General features: G+C 36.6%; 1 non-coding gene across 1 annotated transcript; it reads right to left on the bottom strand.

Moving 5' to 3' along the window:
• Positions 1-8,211: 8,211 nt before the first annotated feature.
• Positions 8,212-8,284, bottom strand: TRNAA-AGC. Its single transcript has one exon. It is a non-coding gene; the product is annotated as a tRNA-Ala (tRNA).
• Between the last annotated feature and the right edge of the window lie 224 nt (positions 8,285-8,508).

Here is an 8,508-nt window from a genome sequence, read left to right as displayed (position 1 = left end):
CTGAGTTTCTACATTTCCATCACAGCCTTGATTGGTTTTATTCTCCCAATTGGTTACATCATCGATGGAATCTTGGAAGGTGACAAGGAAAGAATCAAAGCAGCCGCTCCCTACATCTTCCTTCTATGCGGTCAAGGTTTTATGGAAGGTTTTACCTTCAATGCCGTCTTCTCGATTTCAATCTTTGCATTTGTTCCAGTATTCTACCATTCGAGGAGGATCTTCATGATTGCGCATTGGTTGAGGGCTGAGATGGGGAAGATAGTGAACGGCGAATTGGTTGGATCGGCGATAAGAGTTTATTTTGGGAGAGGGTTTGCAGTGGTTAATCTACTAGTATGGTGCTTCAATCTGTTTGGTTTCTTATTGCCTGTCTATCTCCCCAAAGCCTTTAAGAGATATTATGGCTATAAGGAGCAGGTTTGAAGAAGCAGCTCTCTTTCACATCATCCTATGGTTTCTGCTTTCTAAGTAGTTGTTTGTAATTGGATAATCAGACTTAAATAACTGGACAAAAATAGTTTTGCTTCTTGTTTGTTTAGCTTCTTTTCTTAGAATAGATGAGAATGATCTTGAGAAAGGCTTTGATGTCTTATACGAGCCAGGTTGTAAACTAGAGGCTTCAAAGATTGCATTAGAAAATGAAATCATTAGTTTACACAATAAAATAGAACATGCTGAGCAAAATCTTCTTCATGTAAAACATGCTCGATTTAGATTGGGAAATCATACGAATTTTATGAAACCATCTGCTATGGCTCGAATCCATAGTCAATCCTATTTCCGATAGGAGCAGTGGACAATTAAATCCCATTTTTCCTATTATTTTCATATCCTTAATAGTGCGAAAAGAAGGTCCGGCTCCAAGTTGTTCAGGAATAGTGACATTGAGTTTCTCAACCCTTTGCTTAGGACTAGTCCCTTTGCCTTAGGATTAGTCGGTTCTATTTCTCAATGGGGGTAGGGAAGGGATATAACTCAGCGATAAAATGTCACCTTGACGTGGTGAAAGTCATCAGTTCGAGCTTGATTAATAAGGGTGTCAATTCGAAACTGAAACCGTATACCAAAACCAAAACCGAAACCGAAACTGTGCATAAAACCGTACCAAATCGTGTCGTTGCAAAAACAGTACGGTATGGTACCAAAAAAGCGGTATCGACCTCGGTACAGTACGGTATTGGTATTGAGTAAAATACAGTCGGTATGTACCTAAACCATACCGTATCGTACCGTTTTAGGGGGTGAACTTGTAAAATAAAAGAAATACCTAAAGCTAAATCCCTAGCCCTAAATCCTTAATCCGTTTTACTTTTACTCTCGGCCTTTCCCAGTTTTGAGTTTTCCTTTCCCCTGCGCCCTTTCCTGGCTTCATCGCGATGCTTAGAGCGGCAGAGCCTCCTCGGAACTTAACTCAACTGAGCACTTGAGCAGAAAGACAAGCAAGAACCCCACCACCACCCCCAGCAGGAGCGCCCCATCAACAACAACAATGAGGTTCGCATAGCCTGGTTCTCGGCCAAGCTTACCGCCTCGTCTCTGCCAAGATTTCTCTTCTTTCTCACCTTCTTCCTCCACCTTTCCCCGCTATTCTCTTCTCTGTTATGAAATTAATCCTTCTCTTTTTCTTTACCTTTCTTTAACTGGGCTTTTTACAGAGGTTATGAAAGGTGGGCGAGGAAGTATGCAAAGATGAAGAAGGACAAGCAAGAATCCCACCACCGATGGCTCTGATTTATCGGCGGAAGAAAGGGTGGAAAGATGGATTTCCGGTGGGCCAAGGAGAAGAGAATGAGAAGCATGTTTAATGGCTTTGATGAAGCTTTCTGTAGAAATGGCGTTCCCCATAGGTTCCCTTCTTTATAGAGATTGGCTTCTTGCCTTCAGTTTCCATCGACGACTCTTTTCTTTAATTCACAGGAAGAGCGAAACCATTGCCTAGTATGAATTGGGTGTCAAACAGTTGGTTAGGTCCGGTTTGGGTCTAGGAATGAATGAGACCAAAATCAAACCATTAAAGAATTTTGATCGATTTTGGTTTTGGGTCAATACGGTTTCAGTTTATTTTGGTTTTTTAATATCGATTTTGATCGGTTTGTTCTCAGTCTTGAACCACAATGAAGTTTTACATTCATAATAAAAGAAAGAAAAATCCGATAAAAAGTAAAAATCAATTTAAACCATCTTCTGTAAATAAAAATGTAAACAAAACGTAACGGGAAAATTGATTTGATGTGTTCATATTGTGATCGGAACAAAGGAGAATATATCCAAGATTGAAATCAATGGATAAATAGAGTTTGTAGAAAATTATAAGTGTTATAGATCAAATAATTGTTTATCATTGTAAGTGAAAGATAACTAATATTGAAATTAATGGATAATTGGATAGCCAATAGTGAGAAGTAACTAATATTGCAATTATAAAATGAATCTTACTAATTAATTGTGTATATTGTACAACGAAATCAAAGGAAACATTGTTACAAATCAATTTCCCGATTGATAACCTCGTACTCTTTGATTTGTAACAATTCTCGTTACAACTAGAAATATTAGCATTAATATTAAAATCAATGGATAATAAATTCACTTATTCTTTTTGTAGGGGAGTAAACAATCAATTCACTTATTCATAACCTCATACACAATGATATTTTTTTTTAATTACTTTCATTTGATTTGGTTTCGATCAAGATATTGATCGGTTCAATACGGTCTGATTTTCAGCCGGTCCATCATACCGTAGCCCAAAACCAATCCGATAAGGATCAATTTGATTCAATCCAAGTATTTTTGGTCAATTACGATCGATTTTATCGATTCGGACTAAGTTTTGACACCCTTATTACTGTCCATAGCTAATCAGCTACAAATGAAAAGCACTTCATACAAATACACTAGTAGACACACGAGAGGTAAGGAGAGGGGGAGAGAAAAATATTGAATTAGTTTCTCTCATTCCCTTAAAAAGGGAAAACAGTTCAGTTTCCTATTCCATGATAAGATAAATTTTTTTTTGGTAAATCCATGATAAGATAAATGGATTCCTATAAAAGAGGAAAGGGGAAGAGATAAGTAACAATAGAGAGGAAATGGAAATTTTAAATTGATTTTTCTTTCCTTATCTTTGTCATCCATATAGCCCTTATATTAGCTTCGGGTTACTACTTTGTACTCTCCTTTTCAGTTTTTTGGGTTTTAGTTCATATGATCTTGAAAAGAAGTGTATAATTCTTACCCAAAAACAAAAGAGGTGTATAATGGTATTCTTTGTCCTCTATTAGGGACAAAAAAAATAAAATAAAAACAATAATGAGAAGTTTCATAATTTTTTTTTTTTGGGGTTGCTTTTCATACATGGATCATGAATGAAACATAGTCAACACTTCAGCGGTTAGATAGACACATAAAAATCGAATATTCCTATCCAACAACTTAAATGCAGATGGTATTTTATACAATATCATATATAAGATATTTTACCATTACTTTTTGTTTTATAGTCTCTAGTAAGACTGGTAAAATCAATCTCAAGCCGTTTATCGAAATTGAACCATAAGAATCATTTAATAAATGATTCGGTTATGATTTTAAAATTGAGACCAATTAAGTAAACAGTTTAAATTGAACCAGACTGTTTAACTGAATTAGATTGTTTTAACACTCCTAGATGTACATAATTGTGTAAAAATCAAATAGAAATCAAACCGAATCATTTAAACCAAAAACATAAAATCGTTTAATAAATGGTTTAATTATGATTTCAAAATGAAGACCATTTTTTTTATAGGAAAATTAAGACCATTTAATACACCATTATCATAGGATATTATATCAGTATAATGGTTATATGGAGAATATCCATTATTTTCTCTTTTCAGTTTATTTTTATTATTGTGGACTTCTTGTCATATGAGTGGATCCCACCATCAAGCACAGCGTGAAATTGAACGGTAGAGGTAGAAACTCTATTATGTATGATAGAGAATGTTGTAGCAGATAATGTTTCCATCATTAAGAAAAAATAAAAAAGAAAAGAAAAGAAAATAAGTGAACCCAATGAGGACCAAAGAGAGAAAAGCTTTCCACTTGGTTTTGAATCTCTTCACTCTTGAAGACTCATGAACCCTGGATCATTATCACCTATAATTCTGACACCCTTCAATTCCCTACAATCCCTCATATGGGAGCTGAAATGACCACTTACCCCATCTTGAGAAGTGTCCCAAGGTGGGATAAGTGGTTATTTCAACTCCTGTGTGAGGGATTGTAGAGAATTAGAGGGTGTCAGAATTGTAGGAGATAAAAATTCCATGAATCCCCCAAGTGATGTTTATGATATGTTTCTCAACAGAAAAAACAGAGTTTGGTGGATAGTGGATACTCCATAAGAATTAAGAAGAGGTGGGGTTGATGGGTATAGGGCCAATGTGCAATGCGGTGTGCAGATAGATAATTACACTAGCTTTTTAGCCTTTTCTCCTGAAACAAAGTTTTTATACAAAAAAAAATCATTTAATTTCTATCTAGTGTGGTACTACTGTCTGACAATTTCGTTGGGAAATATGAAGTCTCCATTACTCTCTGCCTCATAATCCAGTCCCTTCTTCTCCATATTCAGAGCTACCATTAAAACTTAAAAGAGACTCTTCATACTATCCACTTACTATTACTGAAATTATTTTTCTCCCTCTTTTAGAGAGAGCTAGGGGAAGGGGATTAAGCTTTACTGCTTTAGAGGATGGAAAAAAGCAGGGTTGAATCTGTTCGTATGAATCTTTTCTGTTTCTGTCCACAGAACTAAGGTAAGCCTATATGGTATCTGATTCTTTGTTTGTGTAATCCTTTAGTGTTCTATGATAATCGTTCTTTGTGGGCAACTGTGTTTTATCAGTTTTTCTCCTTTATCTCTTTGATACTGACGAGGGGAACGGGTAGTCTTCATATATTTAGCTTCTTTATCTGATTAAGAAATTGAAATCGGTAAGGTCTTTTTCTCTTCTTGTTCTTTTTTTTTTTCTTCCTCTGGGGGTGATGGATCATTGGATTGGCGTTGGAGGAGGGAGGGTTTTGTATGTTGTAAATAGTTATTGCAAAACTTTATTTTTCTCTGGTTAATTTTTTCCGTCCATCAAATTGGTTGTGGATTGATATGAAGATGAACATAGGATTAAGAGGGAAGTTGTAAAAGCTGTTAACATATATTTTTTTTGGGTTCTTTTTTTATCTTTTCTCCCCTGATTGAATTTTAGCCTAATTCTTATGTTCACATATATAGTTTGCAGGAAGAAAATCCATTGCAATTTATAGTTCACCTTTCCTATCACAATGTGTTCGAGGAACTGTTCATATTCTACTTTCTTGATCCACTGGTTTCCCTCTTTCAAGCGACCTAATTATCTCCTGTCAGAGTCTCCTGGAGGTTGAATGTATCCTGTACTTGTATTTCAAGACATCTGGGTTTCATTCATTTTTCTGTAATTTCAAGATAGAAAAGCTCTAAGATTGAGGAGAATTTGCCTTCCCACAATGGGTCATAAGCAGAAGTTTCAGCAACAGTGGGAATTGAGGAGGAGGGACATCAACCCCTCTGATTCTTCAATCAATGAAGATGAATCTAGTTCTAGGTAAGAACCAATTCTCAAGAAGCATAAACTGATTTCTGATTGGATGTCATCCAAGGTTGAGGAAGGATGCAGTATTACTAGATCTCAACCAAAGGCAAGAAATGCTCTAAGTATGGGAAACCATCATGAAGTTGAAAAAGCTAATAAAATGCGAACCAGGCTTCGTAAGAAGGGAGACAACGCTGTGTATGATAAGATAAAGGAGATGCCTCTTTGTGAAGAAGAAGATAAAAGAAAGAGCTACAGATGTGTTGATGAGCCTGTGACACTGGATGATACTTGCGTCTTCATGAAATCCATATTAGAGGAGCTGAGAGTTGCTAGAGAGAACTTGTTGATATGGATGAGGGAGGAGATGCACAAAGTGCTGAGTGATGAATGCTCCATGACCAAATTTGAGTGAAGGAAATTACCAACAACAGATAAGTGGTGCAGAATCAGAATAGCTTTGTGTCAGATTCTCAAAATCAGATTGCAGAAACTCTTGTAGGTTCTAAAAAACGTAGAAGGACTGTAAATTCTCATAAGCGCAATGAATTTCCTGCAGATCAATCTGATTACTGGCAAACCTTTGGATCCATGAATGCAATCGAAACAGAGAGAGAAGGACAAGAGTCATCTTCTAAAGTGTTCTCTTCCGTGTTTAGTCCTGGTGAAGTCGGTTCTACAAGTGTGACAACAGCTGCTGTAGTACCTGAAGCCTGTAATGACAGCCTGAGGCTTCATTCTCCTCCATGCAACTATTCTCGGACGAGAATCTTTGAGAACAGAATGGCTTTGGATACAGGAAATCCAATGCTTGATTCTAGCATGCATCATGGAAGTTTGCTTGGGTGCCAAGAAGAAATTTTTGAAAATGTTGCCTATATGGGCTCTAAGGAACAAAACAGGTTTACTCTGGCTTCAAGGTTTGGGACCGGATTCCCTGTTCCACTACTTCATGGTTTTGATGGAGCTTTTAAGGCACAGACCCAAGTCAGTAAGCTGAAACAAGCCCAAGTCTAAAGCAGAAAAATAGTTCCGAGCATGGATGGAGTAGGGATGAGACATCCAGTGGGAGGAAACCATGGTTTACCAGATTTCCATGATTCTAGTGATCTTCAAACCCATTTAAATTCTAAAGTTAGCAGTGATGCATGGACTCTTGGCAATTCAATGCCATGATCGAACAGAGGGTTGGCTATGCAATATCAAGATTAAATGTTTGGTAAAATGTTCCAACTGAAACTTTCTTCCCTCTTCAATTTGTTTGGCTTCAAGCCCAAAATATTAGACTATAACTGGAGATCCAACTTTTTGTTTTTGTTTTTGTTTTAAATGGAAATTTCAATTGATCATTTGATTTGGTTGAGATTTGGGAATTCCAAAACATCAAAATAATAGTAGGACTGATAACAAAACAAAAATAATCACGTACTGTGGACCATCCTTGTGTGGAATGGATTTTCTTTAAATTTTGTTTCCACACAGTTCAGAGGAGTGCCCTCACCAGGAAGTAGAACAACATACCTCGCAGTTCAGGTGTGGTTGACATTTTGTATATATGTGGACCCCAAGAAACTATGCGAAAATTGGAACTTAAACTTATGTAATGTGAGTAAATGCAAGAGTTTTATGTGAATGATTGCATGTTTCGTTATTAGTATCTTGTGTAATCTGTTATATTTCCTTTTGAGTTTTAGAAAATGTGAATGAAAGTGAGAGTGAAAGGTTACTTCTTTGGAACAAAAGAGATTGATATCATGGACAAAAGCGAAATTATGGAATAGAAAGTGAAGTAGTATCTGCTTTTCATTTCATGGAGTATCAGAAGCTACCTTTCATGGTCTGTTTCTGCTGTTTAGCTGGTAGCACTAGCATCTTATCATGCACTTATCTTGGCCCCAACTTGATAAGACACAAACACCTTGGCAATTCATTATGGTCCACTTGAGTTTGTTTCAAGTACAAGCAACTCAATTCAGTAAGCCTTATCCCTTCTACTTGGGTCTGGTTTCACTTTCGTATACATATCCTTTAAAATCATTTAGGAAAAAAAAAATACCGCTTTTAGTTTCAGTGGTACAGGAGTCTTCAATATCCTTAGGCAGGCAAAGGGGTGGAAACAAATGAATTAGTTAATTGTGTTGCAGAGATTGCTTCACATAAATACTTGGTTTGGTGATTACTTAACAGGTCTCTTCCTGTTTTATTTATTTACTTCTTTAGTTTCTGAGTTTAGGAAATTTTGAAGTGACTGATACTTGAAGCTTTATCAATGAAAGTACTCATCCTTTTTTCGATAAATATGTAAGAAAACTCTAGGTTAATTTAAAAGATCTCTCTCTCTCTCTGTAGCTATACTCACTTTTCTGGTTGCCCCCAAAAAAATAAAAAAATTGCTGAGGATAGGTTGCCTGGATGAAATGATTCCATTGGAGGTTACCTTCATACCTTTATTATAGCATTTGAGCTACTCGAGTACAAATGATATTCATAAAAGATTGACACATTTTCATTGGTCAGAGAAAATAAGGCAATGGGCCTAATGGCTAGATTAGTATTCTTGTTTTTAAATGGATAGACACATGAAAAAACATATTGGAGATGCGGGGTATCGATCCCCGTACCTCTCGCATGCTAAGCGAGCGCTCTACCATCTGAGCTACATCCCCATTGTGAAGGCTGATGCATATTTTATTTTAGTTTTTTCTCTCTTTGGGACCTGAAGCTTGGGCTTCATCACAGGATCAAAGCCCAAAGGCCCAAAGGCAACCAGGACCTAGGATTTGGATGGGACAATGCATGCCCGCTTCCCTAAGTTTGTTTGCCTGCCAATCACATTTGTTGACCCATCTACTCACCACCACCATCCCATCGTTAATCATTTTTAAGGTCT

This window comes from Telopea speciosissima, chromosome 1 (assembly GCF_018873765.1).
Source record: "Telopea speciosissima isolate NSW1024214 ecotype Mountain lineage chromosome 1, Tspe_v1, whole genome shotgun sequence".
NCBI classification, from domain to species: Eukaryota; Viridiplantae; Streptophyta; class Magnoliopsida; order Proteales; family Proteaceae; genus Telopea; species Telopea speciosissima.
This window is presented reverse-complemented; position numbering and strand designations above follow the sequence as displayed.